Below are 19,923 nucleotides of genomic sequence, written 5' to 3'. Positions count from 1 at the left end.
ATTTATTAGATCAAGTTTTTGTGTGTGAATTTTTTGAATTTTCTACATAGACAATCATATAATCTGCAAATAAAGTTTTCTTTCTTTCTTCTCAATTTCTATACCCTTTATTTCCTGTTCTTTTCTTAATGTACTAGCTAGAACTTTCAGTATGAGGATAAATAGGAGTGGTGAGAAGAAACATTCTTGCATTATTAATTCAAATATTTTTATTGTGCCAATTTTAAACAGTTATGTTTAAGACATTGCATTTTCCACTTACAATACAGTGTTTATGAAGTGCGATGTTATTTCCTTCCCCTGTGCGTGTGTTCCGTATTCAAATATTGAGAATGCCCAGTAACTTACTATACAGCAGCTGAACTTTTTTAAACCACCACAGAATTTGCTACAGATTTAGATCCTTCAATGTTTTACATGTGTGGAACAATGCTACATCTATACTTGGGTTGGCTTAGTCAACCTCTTCCATGGTGGGCCCTGAGGAAGCACCACCAGAGGGAGGAGCTCCACCACCAGGGAATCCCCCAGGCATTCTTCTGGCATGTCTCCTGCACTCTGGCACAGCTTGGTGATGATGGGGTTGCAGACTTCCTCCAGCTCTTTCTGCTCATCTTCAAATTCTTCCTCCTCCACAGTCTGATTCCTATCGAGCCAGTCGATAATTTCATTACACTTGTCCAGAATCTTCTGTTTGTCCTCATCGTTAATCTTGCCTCGAAGTTTCTCATCTTCGACAGTTGCTTTCATGTTGAATGCATAGGACTCAAGTGAATTCTTGGATGACACTTTGTCCCTCTGCTTTTCATCTTCAGCTCTGTACTTCTCAGCTTCCTGGACATACGTTCAAAGTCTTCCTTGCTCAAACAGCCCTCGTCATTAGTGATAGTAATCTCGTTCTCTTTTCCTATACTCTTGTCCACAGCAGAGACATTGAGGATGCCATTGACATCAATGTCAAAAGTGACTTCAATCTGAGGAACACCTTGGGATGCAGGAGGTGTGCCTGTGAGTTCAAACTTACCAAGCAGGTTGTTATCCTTGGTCATGGCACGCTCACCTTCATAAACCTGAATAAGCACACCAGGCTGGTTGTCAGAATAGGTAGTGAGGATCTGTGTCTGCTTGGTAAGAATGGTAGTATTACACTTGAGGAGGATGGTCATGACTCCACCAGCCGTTTCAATACCAAGGGAAAGAGGAGTAACACCAATGAGTGGCAAATCTTGAACATTTTCAGACTTGTCTCCAGACAGAATGGCTGCCTGGACAGCTATACAGCTATACCATATGCAACAGCTTCATCAGGGTTGATGCCCTTATTCAGTTCTTTCTCATTGAAGAAGTCTTGGAGAAGCTTCTGAATCTTGGGGCTACAAGTAGAACCACCAGCCAGGACAATATCATGGATCTGTGACTTGTCTAGTTTGGCATATCAAAGGGCTTTCTCTACGGGGTTCAGGGTGCCATGGAACAGGTCAGCATTCAGTTCTTCAAATCGGGCATGGGCAATGGAGGTATAGAAGTTGATTCCTTCAGACATAGAATCGACCTCAATATGGCCTGGGTACTGGAAGAGAGAGTATGCTTAGTACGTTCACAAGCAGTACGGAGGCATCTTATAGCTCTCTTGTTCTCACTGACGTCCTTCTTATGCTTGCACTTGAACTCAGCAATAAAATGGTTGACCATTCGGTTGTCAAAATCTTCTCCACCCAAGTGGGTATCTCTAGCTGTGGATTTGACCTCAAAGACCTCAATAGTGAAGATTGACACATCAAAAGTGCCACCGCCTAGGTCAAAGATCATCACATTTCTTTCTGCTCCAACCTTTTGTCTAAGCCGTAAGCAAAAGCAGCAGCAGTTGGCTCACTAATAATTCTAAGTACATCGAGACCAGCAATAGTTCCAGCATCTTTGGTAGCCTGATGCTGAGCATCATTAAAGTAAGCTGGCACTGTGACCACAGCATGGGTAACAGTCTTCCCAAAGTAGGCTTCTGCAATTTCCTTCATATTTGTCAGAGCCATAGAGGATAACTTCTCTGGATAGAAGCTTTTGGTCTCTCCCTTGTGTTCCACTTGGACCTTGGGCCTGCCAGCATCATTCACCACCATGAAGGGCCAATGCTTCATCTCAGACTGGACAACAACATCATCAAATTTGTGTGCAATCAGACGTTTGGCATCAAAAACCATGTTGGTCGGGTGCATTGCAACTTGATTCTTTGCGGCATCGCCGATCAATTGTTCCGTGTCCATAAAGGTGACACAGCTGGGAGTGGTTTGGTTTCCCTGATCATTGACAATTATCTCTACTTTTCCATGCTGGAAAACACCCACACAAGACTAGCTGGTGTCAGGATCAATACCAACTGCAGGTCCCTTCCACACGGTTGCTGGCATGTAGGCCTGGCTCCAACAATGAAGAAACACACAGGAACCCTGAGAGCTGCAGGCGAGTTCAATGAGCGAATTCAAATATTTTTGTTTCAGCTATTCTGATAGGCATGTAATTCTATCTTATGATTTTTTGCATTTCCCTAATGACTAATGATATTATTTTTTCACGTACTTATTTGCTATCTGTAGATTCTCTTTAATGAATATTTTTCATGTCTTTTGCTTATTTTTTAATTGGATTGATTTTTTCCTTCTGAGTTTTCAGAGTTTCTTATATAATCCAGATATGAGTATTTTATCAGATATGTGGCTTGTAAATATTTTCTCTCTGTCTGTGGCTTGACTTCTCATCCTCTTAACAGTCTTTTGCAGAGTAAAAGCTTTTGGTGTTAAGGCTAAGAACTCTTTGCTTATGCCTAAATCCTGATTTTTTTTTGGTTTGATTTTGTTTTTGTTTTTGTTTTTTTTTTTTTTTTTTTTTTGAGACAGCGTCTTACTCTGCTGCCCAGGCTGGAGTGCAGTGGCCCAATCTTGGCTCACTGCAGCCTCCACCTTCTGTGTTCAAGTGATTCTCCTGCCTCAGCCTCCCTAGTAACTGGGACTACACGAGTGTGCCACCATGCCCGGCTAATTTTTGTGTTTTTAGTAGAGATGGGCTTTCACCATGTTAGCCAGGATGGTCTCAATCTCCTGACCTCATGATCTGCCCGATCCAGCCTCCCTAAGTGCTGGAATTACAAGTGTGAGCCACCGTGCCTGACCCTGATGATTTTCTTCTAAAAATTTTACAGTTTTACATTTTACATTTAAATCTTGACCCATTTTGAGTTAACTTTTGCATAAGGTGTGAGACTTGAGGGATTTTTTAAAAAATTCTTCTGTATTTTGTTTGTCTGTGGATGTTTAATTGCTTCAAAACCATTTATAGGAAAGGCTATTTTTTGATCGGGTGCGGTGGCTCACGCCTGTAATCCCAGCACTTTGGGATGCTAAGGCAGGCAGATCACCTGAGGTCAGGAGTTCGAAACCAGCGTGATCAACATGAAGCAGCACTGTCTCTACTAAAAATACAAAATTAGCCCGGCATGGTACCACGTACCCATAATCCCAGCTACTCGGGAGGCTGAGGCAGGAGAATCGCTTGAACCCGGGAGGCGGAGGTTGAGGTGAGCCGAGATCGCGCCACTGCACTCCCACCTGGGTAACAAGAGAAAACTCTGTCTCAAAAAAAAAAAAAAAAAAAGAAAAGAAAAGAAAGAAAAAGCTATCTTTCCTCCATGGATCCCTTTGGTACCTTTGTCAAGAAGCATTTGGGGTCATTTGTGTGAAGCTATTTCTAGGTTCTCTATTCTGTTGTATTGGTCTATATGTCTTTTCTTCTACCACACAATGTTGTTTTATTGTAGCTGTAAAATAAGTCTTGAAATCATGTAGACTAATTTCTCCCAATTTATCTTTCAAATTGTTGTGGCAGTTCTAGCTCCTCTGCCTTAAAGTATAAAATTTAGAATACTCTGGTGTATATTTACCAAAAAACTTGCTGGGATTTTTAATAAGAACTGTGCCATACATGTGTATCAATTTGGGGAGAATTGACATATTTATTGTGTACAATTTTTTTTTTTTTTTTTTTTTTAGACAGAGTCTTGCTCTGTCACCCAGGCTGGAGTGCAGTGGCGCGATCTCTGCTCACTGCAACCTCTGCCTCCTGGGTTCAAGCGATTCTCCTGCCTCAGCCTCCCCTATCTGGGATTACAGGTGCCTGCCACCATGCCAGGCTTGTTTTTGTACTTTTAGTAGAGATGGGTTTTTGCCATGTTGGCCAGACTGGTCTTGAACTCCTGGCCTCAAGTGATCCAACTGCCTCCGCCTTCCAAAGTGCTGGGATTACAGGTATGAGCCACTATGCCCAGCCTATGTTAAATCTTTTTTGTTTATTTTTAAAATTTAGAGACAGGGTCTCATTCTGTTGCCCAGGCTGGAATGCAATGATGCAGTCATAGCTCACTGCAGCTTCAACCTTTTGGGCTTAAGCAATACTCCCAACTCAGGCTCCTAAGTAGCTAGTGCTGAAGGTGCATAAGAGAGGGTCTCACTGTTGCCTCAGCTGGTCTCCAACTCCTGACTTCAAGCGATCCCCCAACCTCAGTCTCCCAAGGTGCTAGGATTACAGGAGTGAGCCACCACACTCATCAGTTAAATCTTTCAATACATAAACACAGTATATCTCTTCATTTATATAGATCTGATTGACTTCTTCAGCACTGTGTGGTTTTTGGTGTAAAAAAAATCCTATACATGCTTTGTTAGATTTAAGTACTTTTTTGAACAATTGTACATGGTATTGTAATTAATTTTAGTGTCCACATACTTGGTGCCAGAATATAGGAATACAATTGATTGACTTTTGTATGTTTACCCCGTATCCTTCAAACTTGCTAAACATACTTATTAGATCTAGAAGTTTTTTTTAAGATTCCTTGGAATTTTCTTCATGGAGAATCATGGCATCTGCAATATAGTTTTTTTTTTTTTTTTAATCTGTATGCTTTTTATTTCCTTTTTTGCCTTTTTGCCCTAGCTAGAACTTCCAGCACTATGTTGACTAAGAGTGTTGAGAACAGACATCATTGTCAGGGTCCCAAACTTAGAGGGAAAACATTTTGGTCATTTACCTTTAAGTATAATGTTAGCTACAGATTTTTGTAGATATCCAAGTTGAGGAAGTTCCTCTCTATTCCAGCAAGACTGACAAAGAAAAGAGAAAAGACACAAATGACCAATAACGGGAATTTTTTCTGAGCGTTTTTTATCATAAATGGATGGTGAATTTGGTCAAATGCTTTTTTTCCCCATTGGTTGATATACTCATGCAATTTTTCTTTTTTAGCTTGTTAATATGATTGATTACATTAAGATTTTAAAATATCAAGCCAGCCTTGCTTCCCTGAAATAGATCCCATTGGCATGGTGTATAATTCTTTTTACATAATGCCCAAATTCTATTTGCTAATATTTTATCAATGATTTTTGTGTCTATATTTATGAGATGTATTGGTCTGTAGCTTCCTTTTCTTTCTTTTCTTCCCTTTTTCCCTCCCTCTCTCCCTCGTTTCCTCCCTCCCTCCTTCCTTTTGTGTAGCGTCTCTTACTGGTTTCAGTATCAGGGTAACATTCGCTTCATAAAATCTGCCAAACTCTTCCTCTTCAGTTTTCTGCAAGAGATGGTATAAAATTGGCATTAATTCCTGTCTAAAGGTTGGTAGAGTTCTCCAGTGAAACACATCTAGACTGCAGATTTGTGTTGTGGTAGTTTTAAAATTGTGAATTTAATTTGCTAAATGGTTATAGAGTTATTCTGATGATCCATTTCATTTTGGGTGAACTGTGATAGTGTGTGTTTTTTGAGGATTTAGTCCATCTCATCTAAGTTGTTAAATGTATGAGAGTAGTTTTTTGTAGCATTCGTGTATCATCATTTAGACATCTTCAGGGTCTGTAGTGATATCTCCTGTTTCATTCCTGATACTGGTCATTTGTGTCTTTTCTCTTTTCTGTGTCAGTCTTGCTGGAAGTATGCCAATTTTATTGATCTTCTCAAATAACCAGCTCTTTGTTTCAGATTTTTATCTATTGCTTTTCTGTTTTTAAATTTTATTGATTTCTGTTCTTATCTTTAGTGCTTCTTTCCTTCTGCTTGCCCTTGGGTTTATTTTGCCCTTTATTTTCCAGGTTCTTGAGGTAGGGTATTTGGTTTTTGATTTGAGACTGTTCCTCTTTTCTAATATAAGTATTTGTGGCTACATATTTTCCTTTCAGCACTGCCTAGCTCTGCTCCATAACATTTGATATGCAGTACTTTCATTTTTTTTTCCAGTTCAATGTATTTTTGGATTCCCCTTGAGACTTCCTCTCTTCCCATGGATTATTTAGAAGTGTTTTTATATTTTTCTGTTATCTTTCTGCTATTTATTTCTCTTTGATTCACTGTGGTTGGAGAACACACTGCATTATTCCAATTCTTTTAAATTCATTGAGGTTGTTTTATGAACCAAGATGTTGTCTATATTGGTACTTGTTTTTTTTTTTAAGTCATATCAGAATGTGTAATATTTTATATTTTTATCAATTATGTACTAAAAATAATGGTCATTATAACCTAATACAGAACAATCTCAACAACCAGAACATAATAATTCTAACAAAAATATTATGTTTTTGAACACATTTTTGTTGAAGAAAATTTTGGCAGGTGAAGTGAAATAGAAGTATAATTTTAAAATGAAAAGGAAACAATATAAGAATTCCAACTATACAGAAGAATTTGGGCTGGGTCTGGTGGCTCACGCCTGCAATCCCACCACTTTGGGAGGCTGAGGCAGACAGATGGCTTGAGCCCAGGAGTTCAAAACCAGGCTGGACAAATGGTGAAACCTCACCTCTACTAAAAATACAAAAATTAGCCAGGCATGGTGGCGCATACCTGTAGTCTCAGCTACTCAGGAGGCTGAGATGGGAGGATCACCTAAGCCCAGAAAGGTTGAGGCTGCAGTGAGCCATCATCACGTCACTGCACTCCAGCCAGGGTGATAGAGCAGGACCCTGTCTCCAACAACAACAACAACAATGACAAACAGAAGAATATGTTTGGTTTACAATTTTTAAAATGTGAGATATTGCATAGCAAATATTTATGGCAACTGTTTACCATTGGATACATGATGTAAACATGTGACCGAATAATTTTATCTTTATTTATTTATTCATTTATTTTTTTGAGATGGAGTCTCGCTTTGTTGCCCAGGTTGGAGTGCAGTGGCACGATCTCGGCTCACCGCAAGCTCCGCCCCCCGGGTTCACGCCATTCTCCTGCCTCAGCCTCCCACGTAGCTGGGACTACAGGTGCCCGCCACCACGCCCGGCTAATTTTTTGCATTTTTAGTAGAGATGGGGTTTCACTGTGTTAGCCAGGATGGTCTTGATCTCCTGACCTCGTGATCCACCCTCCCCGGCCTCCCAAAGTGCTGAGATTACAGGCGTGAGCCACTGCACCCGGCAAGACCAAATAATTTTATTTAAAATTTTTAATATTTATAATAATCTGAAAAGTGTTTCTATTTTAACTACATAGTTAAACTTTTTACGTAAGCTTTTGGATGTTGACTTAAAACAAAAAATAAATGAGGGAATACATGATTTGTCACATTTTGTGGGGAGGGGGTCAAGTCAGCACCACCATGGGAAGCTCCCTGTTCTGGATACGAAGCCAAGATCAGAAAGGAGGTGAAGATTAAGGCGACTATGAAGTCATGATCAAGATGCTCTACCTCTTTGGGTATTTCTTCATTCATTCAGTCACCCACTCAACCACCTGTACTTATTAAGTACCATTTATTATCATGTGTCACTTTCTTTGCTAAGGGCTAGAAATATATAGGCGACTAATTGAAAGTCCCAGCCCTCCAGGAGAGCGTCTCTTGCCAAGAAACCATGAGCAACATCACCATTCTGTGGAGTGCCTGGGTCTACTCCTGCCCTGCAGCCTTGATGGCTGTAATGGGTCAGTGGATGAGGATGTGCAAAGATGTCATTCTTTAGACCTAGACCAAGGTCTGTATGGCCCCACCCTGCACCTCACCTTCTACAGTTACTCTAATCCACAGCGCATCATCGTCTGTGTTTGTTCACACAGTAAAAGGAATAGCAGGGCACAAGCTATACTGACTTAAGCAAATTATAGGCAACCAGCTTTGGCACAGATGTTCGGCTGGATCTGGTTTACCACAAAAGAAGTCTGGCTTCTCGGCTCGGAACTTCTCCACCTCAGGCCTGCCAGACTTCTCCCTGCGGCAGCCACTGGTTCTTGAGGAAGAAGGACATGCAGTGTGGTAGAGTGGGAAGGGCTTGGTGTGAACCAAGTGAATTAGGCTCTTGTCCTAGCTGCAGCCCTGTGTCACTTTTTATTTTATTTATTTTTTTGAGACAGAGTCTCACTCTGTCACCCAGGCTGGAGTGCAGTGGCAGGATCATAGTTCACTGCAGCCTCGACCACCTGGGCTCAAGCCATCCTACTGCCTCAGCCTCCTGAGCAGCTGGGATTATAGATGTCAGCCACCACACCCAGTCCTACATCACTGTAAATGAGACTTCCCTTTTCTCAGCCGCAGTATCTTCATCTGCAAAAGAGAGGGGTGGGACAGATTATTTATAAGAGCGCTTCCTGCTGAGCACTCCATGCTGCTAAGTCCCTTCTGGCTGAGTTCCACAGATAATTCCCAAGTCCCAAGCACTCTTTCTGTGCTTTGCTAGGGTTTCTCACTCTCAATCAAGTTCCCTGCACACAGCCTCTCTAACCAGTCTCTTCCTCAGTCCAGGTTCTGCCAACTTATTTCCTCCTCCAGCTCCCTTCTTCTGGCAGTAGCTCCATTTCTCCAGGTTCTCTACCCCCACGATCTCTCAAGCGACCTCCCTCAGCCGGCAGGACCTGCACCAGGCTCTTCCTCGACTGCTTCATGCTTCCTGTCTCTGGAACACCCCTCTGGAGGGAGTCCGCCAGGCACTTTCTAATTTCTGGATTACTAGCTCATGAATGCGGATCACACCCACAGGATACCATTTAAAGGAAAAATTGCCTATACTTATAAACGGGTGACAGCTCTTCCACCACATCTTAGATGAGACTCTTCTCTCCTAAGCAAAGAAGGTTTTAGGCAAAGGTTGCAGCCCCATTGAAGCTGCAAAACTGTGGTTTTAAAATGTAACTCAGAGCAGCCTTCAAACCTGGCATCCGAGGGAATACGGTAGATAGTCCAGATAATCTCAGATAATGTGGAATTTAAATGTTCTATCTTTTGTCTCTATGAGCCGTCAAAATATCTGGAAACCAGTCTGAACACATGAACCTTTCTCTGCACTAAAATCGAGGCAACCAGGTAGTATGTGCCTCCTGAATGATGCAACAGGGAGTACTCTGTGCCATCTATGTGGTATTCTTGCTGCAAAGTGCACCTCATCAGGCTTTTAGATCTATACCTTTGCAGAAAATACAGGCAATAGAAGAACAAATTAAATACCACCATGGGGAAGCAACCCGACCAAATCCAGAATGTGGCATGTTCTGCAGGACGACGGGCACACTTTCTTTAGCAATCAATGCCACAGAAAAGGGAAAAAACAGATACAATTTCAAATTAAAAGGCTTAGGAGACATAACCAAATGCAATATGTGAATTCCGTGGACCTTTATTTGAACAAGCCAAATACAAAATGACAGTTTTGAAGACACTAGGAGAAATTTTAATTGAACTGGGTATGAGGTGATAAGACATTATTATTTGTGGGAAGCACGTGGTTTTGTAGTTATATAAGAAGCCCTTCCTTCCTACCTCCCTTCTCCCCTGTTTTTAGAGCTACATATGGAAGTATTTAGGAGCAAAATGACACACAATGTCAGGAATTTTCTTTAAAGTACTGCATGAAAAAAGGAAAAGGAGAAATGGATAGATGCACATTGGTAACTGCCAGACCTGGGGGTGGGGGCTCATTTCCTATTCCTATAACTTTTCTGAATGTTTGAAAACTTTCATTCTAAAAAGCTTTTAAAAGAGGGCCTGGGAAATACCAGTGTTTTGGTGTCAAAATGATATGTGACTCTTTACAAAGCCCAGACTTATATCTCGGAGCTGAGTGTTATGGTAAAGGGTATGAGCTGTGGAGTCAGACGGGACGGGGTTGCAATCCTTGCTTTGCTATTTACTAGCAAGACGGTCTTGGATGAAACCTCTCTGAACCTCACTTTTTTTTTTTTTTGAAACGGAGTCTTGCTGTGTCGCCCAGGCTGGAGTGCTGTGGCCGGATCTCGGCTCACTGCAAGCTCCGCCTCCTGGGTTCACGCCATTCTCCCGCCTCAGCTTCGGAGTAGCTGGGACTACAGGCGCCCGCCACCACGCCCGGCTACTTTTTTTTGTATTTTTAGTAGAGACGGGGTTTCACCGTGTTAGCCAGGATGGTCTCGATCTCCTGACCTCGTGATCCACCAGCCTCGGCCTCCCAAAGTGCTGGGATTACAGGCTTGAGCCACAGCGCCTGGCCTGAACCTCACTTCTTTATGTGGTTGGTATGGGATTAAATGAAATAACGTGTGTAAAATGCCCAGCAAAGTAGAGATTTGTCAAATCATTTAAATGGAGGTTACTGTCATCATTAACCTTAAACCCCAAAGTACTAGAGAAATCCTTTGTCAGGCCATGTGTCTTAGGTTAGGTTCAGAAAACAGAAACTCTGAGAAGTAAGACTCAGGACAAGATGTGAAACAAACGGCCCACGTTCTCAGAGCGGTACCAGACTCTGAAGTCCCTAAGGATAAAGCTGGGACTCTGCAGAGACAGCCTCATTAACCTCAACCGACCATGCCAGGTAGGGAGGGGGCCCAGGCCTTGGGCAGAGAAGTCACCCAGTCAAGGGCCTTGTGGAGGTGGGAGGGTGGGGGACCCGGGAGGAGGAGTCGAGCTTCCTGCCTCCCAGCTCCGTCTGCATCCGCCAGGAGGCTTTGTTGCTAGGAAGAATCTAAATATATAGCGTGTGGTTGCAATGTTTCCTTCTGACAGCGCGCTGAGCATTTTCTCTCATGGAGCTCAGATTCCCCAAACTGGAAAGTGAAATCTTTGCAGACTCCCAAGGGACCCGAGAGCCCCGGATTCATTTTTCCCTAGAGAAAGCATGTTTGCTGGAAATTAGAGAAGGTAATTGGAGAGGCCTAGGGCAGAAAGGGACTTGCAGGGGTCATTTAGTCCATCCTCCGGCCTCCTGGCAGGAGTGAAACTAACCCTTTCCAGATGGCGACTGTCCCCCTGTCTGCTGAAGATCTCCAGGAGAAACGCTTGAAGCCTGACTCAGCAGCTCATTCCAGAGGAGACTGCACTCACGGACTTTAGGTCTAATTTCGGCCCAGCCACTGACCCACTGTGGGCACTGAACAAGTGATTTGTCTTGGCCCGTTTTCCAATCTATAGAATGCGGAAGGTTGGTACCTGCCTTGCTGCTCTGAGGTTAAGGCGTAACACAAAACGGAAAAGAGCTTTGTACCCAAGAAGGGGCCGTGCATAAAAGGCCGGACAGCATTCTCCCATCAGCTCGTTGAGGTTTAAGATTTTAACCGTTTACTCATTGAAACAACGGCCTGTTCTCACTGCGCCTTCTTGCCCTGTAGATTACAATAGGAAGTGGCAATATATCCCGAGGGAGAAAATCCTCACTGGTTTCACAAAAATATTGCGTTGGTATCATTCACTCAGAACAAATCGAGGCTTCTGACAGCAGTGAAGAAATACACAGAGGTAGCAACATCATGTTAGAGAATAACTCAGCAGCAATGCGCTTAAGCCAGGTTTATCATTCGCGTTATGTCAGCAGAGCTAAGGAAGACAACTGAGTGAAGATCTGAAGCCGAGGCACTGAGGCCCAGAGAGGTTCGATCACTTGCTCCAGGCAGCACAGCAATTAAGGGGTGGAAGAGGACTAGGACTAGTGCACTTTTTATTTACTGGGTTCCTGCTCTGTGCTTAGCAGTTAGTGGAGATGGTTATGAAAAAGAACGGCCAGGCACGGTGGCTCACGTCTGTAATCTCAGCACTTTGGGAGGCTGAGGCGGATGGATCACCTGAGGTCAGGAGTTCGAGACCAGCCTGATCAACATGGAGAAACCCCATCTTTACTAAAAATACAAAATTAGCCAGGCACGGAGGCACATGCCTGCAATCCCAGCTACTCGGGAGGCTGAGGTAAGAGAATTCCTTGAACCCGGGAGGTGGACGGTGCAGCGAGCTGAGATTGCGCCATTACACTCCAGCCCAGGCAACAGGAGTGAAACTTCGTCTCAAAAAAAAAAGAAAAAGAGAAAAAGAACGGCCAGCCCTCAAGAAGTAAGGGGCTAACGGTGAAGACAGACAACCAACAGCTAGTCACACATGCAGAAGCAACTGCAGGAAGGGTTCCAAAAGAGAATGCCAGGGCACCATGACAGCACGTCAGAGGCAAGCATGGCCCAGCCAACCTCTTTATTTCTCAGTCCACCGGGGAAGCCAGTTAGCGGAAAAGCAAAGTCAGTACCACCTTTCCGGTGGGTGCCCTGCACGTGGTCCTCAGCCCTAATCACACCTGGGCTCCTGTCATCTCTTCTACGGTTATTTGACTCTGGTATTTTCTTTTAGGACGTTATTTTTTTTTAACAGCAGTTTTAGGTTCACAGCAAAATTAACCACTATCTTTTTAACATTATCTAAGTTGAACTGAAATTTACATGACATAAAATTAGCCATTTTAAAGTGAACAATTCAGTGGCATTTAGTACGTTCACAGTGTTGTACAATTCCACCTCTATCTAGTTCCAAAACCTGTTCATCACCCCAAAATAAAACCCATGAAGCCATTACTTCCCATTCCTCCCCGTTCTCAGCTCTTGCCAAACACCAGTCTCCTTTCTGTGCCTATGGAATTGCAAATTCTGGATTTTTCATACAAATGGAATTGTGTAATATGTGACCTTGTGTGTCTGGCTTTTTTCACTTGGCATAACGTTTTCAAAGATCATACATGTAGCATGGATCAATACTTCACTCCTTCTTATGGCTGAATAATAACTCTGACATTTTTATAAAGGTTAACAAATGGATGTTTTAGAAAGACCACCGAACTTAAAACAGAGAAACCCAACTCTACCAAATGCAAGTTACTCTGAACCTCAGTTTTCTGGCCCATAAAATAGGCAGTGATAATACTAATCCAATTCACCTCAAAGAAAGTTTAAGAGACAAAAGGAGATGTAATTATAAATAATAATACATTTTAAAAATATAACTATTTGAAACTAATAACGATAACTGTTAATAAATGTCTCAAGTATATATCTTTTCTCTACAACTATGTTTTAAGTTCCTTGGAGGCAGTGACTATGTCATACTCATTTCTACCTTCATGACACTTCGAATTATGTCTGTCACTTACTAGTTATTCAGCACATGCCCCTTGGATAGATAACTACTTGAAAAGGTGAATGAAGGAAGTGTTACCTGACCTGTGAGGAAAGTGCCTTCTTCCAGGTCACTCAGTCAGTATTCATTGAATGACTGGAGTGGTGGAAAAGAAGCAGTAACATCTGGCCTGGAATTACAGGACTCTGCCTTCCCTCTCCCCAGCTGTGCAGCACTAGGCCCAGCCTTGCAGTGCGGCCTGAAAGGGATAACTATGAAAACCAGAAATTTCACTACTGCTTTTTTCAGACTTTCAGTCTGGAAACAATGTCCTAGGCAAAGAACGGTGGGAGTTCAGAGACTGTGCTTGGCGTAGAGTCGTCCCCAACTGTTCAGGCCCCAAAGAGAATCAAGAACGAACAAGGACAAGCTCAGATGCCTTGCTTAAAAAATAATCCAACATAAATTGATCTTCCTGAGGTGGGCTAGGAATAAAGGGGCATGTGGAGGAACAACACTTGTCATCTGAAAATTCATTGTCCCAAACTTTGAGTTATGAAATAAACCAGGGGGGAAATGTCGTACCAACACAAAAATACTCGTTAATGAACTGACCTAACATTAGTACACCTTCAAATGTCCCTTTTTAACACAGGTGTATCCTTGCAAAATAAAATTGCAAATCTTGCAGAAGATACGGAATCTTACCAGGTTGATTAAAGAGATGTCGGGGAACTCCTGAAATCACATGCAGAGCCGGGAACTGGAGTTAGGAAGGGAATGGACGCCAAAGGAAGAATTAACAGAGAGGGTGTCGGGCTTCAAACAGACAGATTTCAGCATCAAAGAATTAAGGAAGAGCCCTTCGCATAATGGATACAGTGACCCTCTCCATAACTGCATTTCGAAAGGCAAAAATTAATTGAAAGATGCCTTATGGTGCCATCATAAAATCGCACAAGAAAATTTACTCCCAAACACATCAATTGTTCATTACTCATTTTGCACATAGCAGAAACTATAACCCACGTTTTATTTTCTCAAGCACATATTTTTGTAATTTATAATATAATTTTTCCATGCTTTTCACAGTTTACCATAAAATTGCAGAATGTATTTTTAGTATTTTTAGTGGCCCTTTTCCTGTTCTTACCATGCTTTGTGATGAAGAGCTTTTGTATTTTATTTAGAGATGGGGACTGTTATAATTTGAAGTTTACTGCAACTTATGCATGTGGCCCTATGTCAGCAGCAGAGGCCTGACTTGTATTTCGGTTCCCCTCTCAGCTTACTGTGCGACTTTGGCAAAGTTGATTGACGTCTTTTATTTCCATTTGCAACTGTGCACAAATCAGAATAACAGTCTGCCTTCCTTTTACTCCACACGGGTCTTGTGAACAATATTATAATCCTTATGAAGTAAACTTCATAAGCGGTCTTCAGAGAGAGGATGCTGCCACTATCTGATCGATTCCTGATTCTCCATGCTACAGAAATGGAAAACTTCAGACAGTAGATGCTCTAAATACGGTTTCTATTTAGTTCTGATATCCTTATAATAAACGAACTCTAAGATTCCTTTCTGGACTGAAATCCTATATGTCTTCACAGCAGGTTTATCTTCCTGATTATGGTTTAATCAGAGTAACTTTGTAATTCCATTTCCTAAGCACACTTCCACTGTTGGAGTGAGAAGTACAGGGGATGTTGGGCTGGTTAGGAAGGCTCTGCATGTTGACGCTCATGGTTCAGGAAATTTAAGAAAGTATTACCATTACCCTATCATTTCCTTCACCTGTAACACGCCCTGAGCATTCTAGAGAAGCCGAGTTTTTCTTCCTGTTTCACAGCTGTGGAAATTGAGACACTCACAGACTCTGAAACCTGTGGAATCATTCACTCACTCCAGCTTAAATCTCCTTGCTTCTCTGGATCTCCAATTCTCCCCATCTAATTCTACTCCCTCCTTTGCAAAATTGCAGAAAAAGAAGCCAAAACCAGCCAGAGTCCTGACCAGTGACCTACAGCATTTTGGCACCGCACTGGAGAGCCTGGGAGGCACCACTGGGGCAGGGGCGCACTGCGGGGCAGAGAAAGGAGGTCAACCCTGGCCTTGGGCAGCTCCTCCAGAGCTCTGCGCTGGACTCCACCCCAACACCGTGGTGCCAAGCCCTTTCCTCCTAATTGTTGTAGCCCTACGAGTATTCAGAGGAAAATGTCATCCAGCTGGTCTGGATTTCTCAGCGCATGAGGGATCCAGAGAGTGTTTTGTAAGCCCTCTTGGATGACTATTCTGGGTCTCTGCTAGGAGTCGGCAGAGGCCCTTTTTAATTAATTGAAGGAAGTCCCATTTCACCAGCTGTCCCAGCCTGGAGGTGGAAGGGATTGCCTAGAGGAGGTGAAAGAGGGACACAGGGAAGGTAGGGCTCTGTGACAGAGCCAGAACGGGGCTCACTACAGCTCCCTCTACTATTGGACATTCTTCTCGCTGCAAGATTCATAGACCAAGAGTCATTCCTATGTATGGCAGAAGGGCCTCCACAAAGTTGGGAAACTGAGGCAGAAGGAGACTCACAGAGACGTGGCAAGCTGGCGTTGTGCTCTAGAACAAGCACTGGCTGGCGGTCGACTGACTACCCATGGCTTGTTGCCCACAAGCTTCCATCAGATAGACCTGGGTTCAGATTTTGGTTCTGAGTGACATTGGGAAAACTAAATTATCATGAAATAATTGTGCTCCTCTGTTAAGTGGTGATAATTAATACCGCTTAGAAGCCTGGAAAGGTAGACTGAAAGCAGATATACAAAACGCCCAGCACATTGCCAGGCATGTGGTAGCTTACTGAGCTATGAAAATAAGTATCAAGAAGAAAATGTTTCGGGCACGATGGAGGACACCCCGAGGGATAAGACACATTTGGTGCTTCCAAGGACCCTGCACTGGCGTTATTAAGGAAGAGGGGAGTGCGTGGAGGGTGGGTGGTGTGCTTGCAGTGAGATGGCTAACACCACGTATCAGGAGACTTAACCTACAGAATAAGGCAGCGCAAGCATGAGTGAAACAGACAAGGAGTATTCCAAATTTAAAGAGGAGAGTTCATTACTCCTGACTGGGCAGATCAGGGAGGACTCCTTTGAAGAGGCAGAAATGGACTCTCTTGTCCTGCGTGCTGCAGAGACCTCAGGTTGGTTATAGAGCGTCCCTGCTGAGTGCAGGTAGTGCTGGATTCTTCCAGGAGCCGGTTGTTTTATCTTCCTACACTTGCACACCTCTCTGGGGTGAAAAGGAGCAGAGTGGATGGTGGCTTTGCTCAACTCTGCTAGAATCCAGGGCCGCTGGGAAGCTGGTCAGGTGAGCTCGCTCTAGCCAGGCTAAGAGGAGGCTGAGGAAGCCAAATCTGCTGCCCATGGTGCTGCTGACAATGGGGCCAGAAGTTAAGAATTTTCACCGAGTTCTCAGGTATCTGGGTCAAACTTCAAAGCAAGCCTACCTCAATATTTGTCCTTTCCTGGAAATGCTTGCGAGCAAGGTTTGGGGCCCTTGTCCATTTGGAGGGGCAGTGGGGCCTGGGGATGCCAAATCAAGACGGTAACCAAGACAGTAGTCCCTGAGAGGAACACGTTACAGAAAGCAAATCCCCATGGAAGGCGATTCATTTTACCACGTGGCGTCTTCAAATGCACCAGTGTGTGTGTGGCAGGGGGAGCGAGGTGAAAAGCAAGCAGTAATACCAGGCGTAACATTGGAAAGTTTGTTTTCCACACAGTCCCTTTATCTTGTGTCAAATATATCTCCTGGGAAAAGAAAACATTTCTCCGGGCAATCCCTCGGGAACATTTTTTTCTTCCTTCATGTGATTTACGTTGAGGCTGCTGGGGGAACCCTGCGGTCCCACCGGGGAGTGTGCAGGGGTTCAAGGCCCTGCAAGGGAGGTGGGGAGGGGAGAGAAGCAACCTTCCACCAGGCCCTCCCAGACGCTCTAAGCCCAGCCAGACGCTCTGAGCCCAGCCCTCCTCTGTCCTGTGTCTGCTCTGGAGTGACCCCAGGAGGCCCACTGCCACACCGAGTGTGAACATGTGAGAAGGGCCTCCTCATGAGGTACCCCCATTATTTTGAAGGGCTCATCTCAGTAGAAAGGGCCTTGTAATGATTTTAAAGTGCTGGGTTCAAGTCCTGCTCCTGTTACTTAATCACTGTTAAAAACTACCACTGTAGTTTCCACAGCTATAAAATGGTATTGTTGAGAACAGTTCTGCCTGCCTCACATGGTTATTATGAGGATCAAATGAAATGGGAGGGATATATGTGGTTCTCACATTAGAAAACGGATATGAGGCCAGGCATGGTGGCTCACGCCTGTAATCCTAACACTTTGGGAGGCCGAGGTAGGAGACTTGCTTAAGCCCAGGAGCTCAACCAGCCTGGGCAACGGTGCAAGACACTGTCTCTACAAAAATTTAAAAATTAGCTGGACTTAGTGGCTCATGCCTATAGTCCCAGCTACTGGGGAGGCTGAGGAGGGAGGATCTCTTGAGCCTTGGAGGTCGAGGTTTCAGTGAGTTGTGACTGCACCACTGTGCACTAGCCTGAGTGACAGAGTGAGACCCTGTCTATTAAAAAAGAAATGAGAGCAGCCTGGGCAACATAATGAAACCCTATCTCTATACAAAAGATAAAAAAATTAGCGGGGCATGGTGGGAAGCCCTTGTAGTCCCAGCTATGTGGGGGGCTGAGGAGAAAGTATCCCTTGAGCCTGGGAGGTTGAAGTTGCAGTGAGCAGAGATAGTGCCACTGCATTCCAGCCTGGAAAGTAAAGCGAGACCCTATCTCAAAATAAATAAATACATAAATAAATAAGAATGAAAACATACATGGATATACATTATTATTAGATAGATAGTGTCAAGGAAGGACTTTGGGGTTGGAGTCAGATGATCTAAAGTCCCAGCCTTACCACAGGGTCACCATGGGCCAGTCATTTTAACTGAGTCTCATCTTTTTCACCTGAAAAATGGGGATGATACTGTTCATCCCACCTCACTCGGGTACAAAGAGGCGTAAACAGGGCCATGACTCTGCTAGTGATTGGATGGTAGACTGCCATAAAATGTATATAAGCTAATTACTACCATAAGTTATTTTTAGGGTTGAACCAGCTCAGAAGACAGATGGGAACTTGTGAAGAAATATTTCCTGCTCTTCAACTCAGCCACTTGGACCCCAGGACTTTCCCTGTTGCTTGCCATCTTGAGAACCTTCTTTCTTTGAATGAAATAATTTGATCATGGATATGAGCCCTTACTCCCAAATTTGTAAATATTGGAAATCCCTAATTATAGCAAAAAAGGTATAAGTTAATTTATAGTATTTTTATAGCAAAGTCTTAGTTGACCACCAAATATGCATTTTTCCCTTCTTGCTTTGAATGAAATAATTTGATCGTGGATAGAAGTCCTTACTCTCAAATTTGTAAATATTAGAAATCCCTAATTTAGCAAAAAAGGTATAAATTAATTTACAGTATTTTTGTAGCAAAGTCTTAATTGCCCACCAAATATCCATTTTTCCTTTCCTCCTTACTAACAGAATCCTATTTGAGTATGGGAGTGGCAGTGGGCTCAAGCAGAACAAATGCCATTTCCCAACCTCATCTGCAAATAGGGCAGGTGACACGGCCAACTTTGGACCAATGCGATGTGAGTAGAATTTCTTAGTTAGGCTTAAGGAAAGTTCCTACAGAGGAAGGACTAATTGAGCTGGCAGATGCCTAGGGCTTCCACTTTTCTTAATGCTGGGAATGCAAAAGTGGTGGCTGGAGTTCCAATAGCCATTTTGTGACCAGGAGGGAATATATCAAGGCTAGTGAAGCAAAATGACAAAGCTGCCTGGTTATATTAATGATGTTATTGAACTGCCAATCTGACCTTAGACTGTCCATCTCTAGGCTCCTTTATCCAAGAAAAAATAAACCTATTTATTCAAGTTGCTTTTTTCCCCAAGATATCTATTACAACGAAATGTAATTTCTAACTGGATGCAATCTTACTCTATACCATTATCTTTGTATGTTAGGTCCGCGTCATTATTCTCTTAAGTGCATTTTACCAATAATGACTCTCTTATTCCTGCAAGATAGTTCCTAGAACACAAGAGTTACCAATAGGCAAGCTGAGGCCTAAGGAATAGTGTGAGCTGAAGAAAGTCACGAGAAAGCATGTGTTTTAATTTCTGGGTCAACTCTACATCCTCAACCAAAGCGAACACCTTTATAAATCCTCCTAGGACTATTTTTTGAGTGGGGCAAGGCTATGAGGCACTACAGTCACCACCTTGCAGTCTGAAACAGTAAATCAGAGCAACTAGGTTTCTAGATTAGATCTTCCCACTTTCTCAAGGAAGAAGATCACACCCAGAGAAAGGCCTAATAATCTGAAGGCCCTCAAATGTCTACGCTTTTCATTAAGCAGCAGAGGGAGGAAGAGTGGAAAGAGAGGCAACAGAGAGGTGAGCGAGAAGCCAAGGAGCCCTGTGGGGTACTCAGCCAAACACACAC

At 43.2% G+C, this 19,923-nt stretch overlaps 1 pseudogene; it reads right to left on the bottom strand.

Moving 5' to 3' along the window:
* Positions 1–454: 454 nt before the first annotated feature.
* LOC111534897 lies at positions 455–2,276 on the bottom strand (annotated as a pseudogene).
* Between the last annotated feature and the right edge of the window lie 17,647 nt (positions 2,277–19,923).

The sequence above is a fragment of the Piliocolobus tephrosceles genome, chromosome 10, assembly GCF_002776525.5.
Source record: "Piliocolobus tephrosceles isolate RC106 chromosome 10, ASM277652v3, whole genome shotgun sequence".
NCBI classification, from domain to species: domain Eukaryota; kingdom Metazoa; phylum Chordata; class Mammalia; order Primates; family Cercopithecidae; genus Piliocolobus; species Piliocolobus tephrosceles.
The sequence above is the reverse complement of the archived record's forward strand: the minus strand, read 5'-3'. Positions and strand labels throughout refer to the sequence as shown.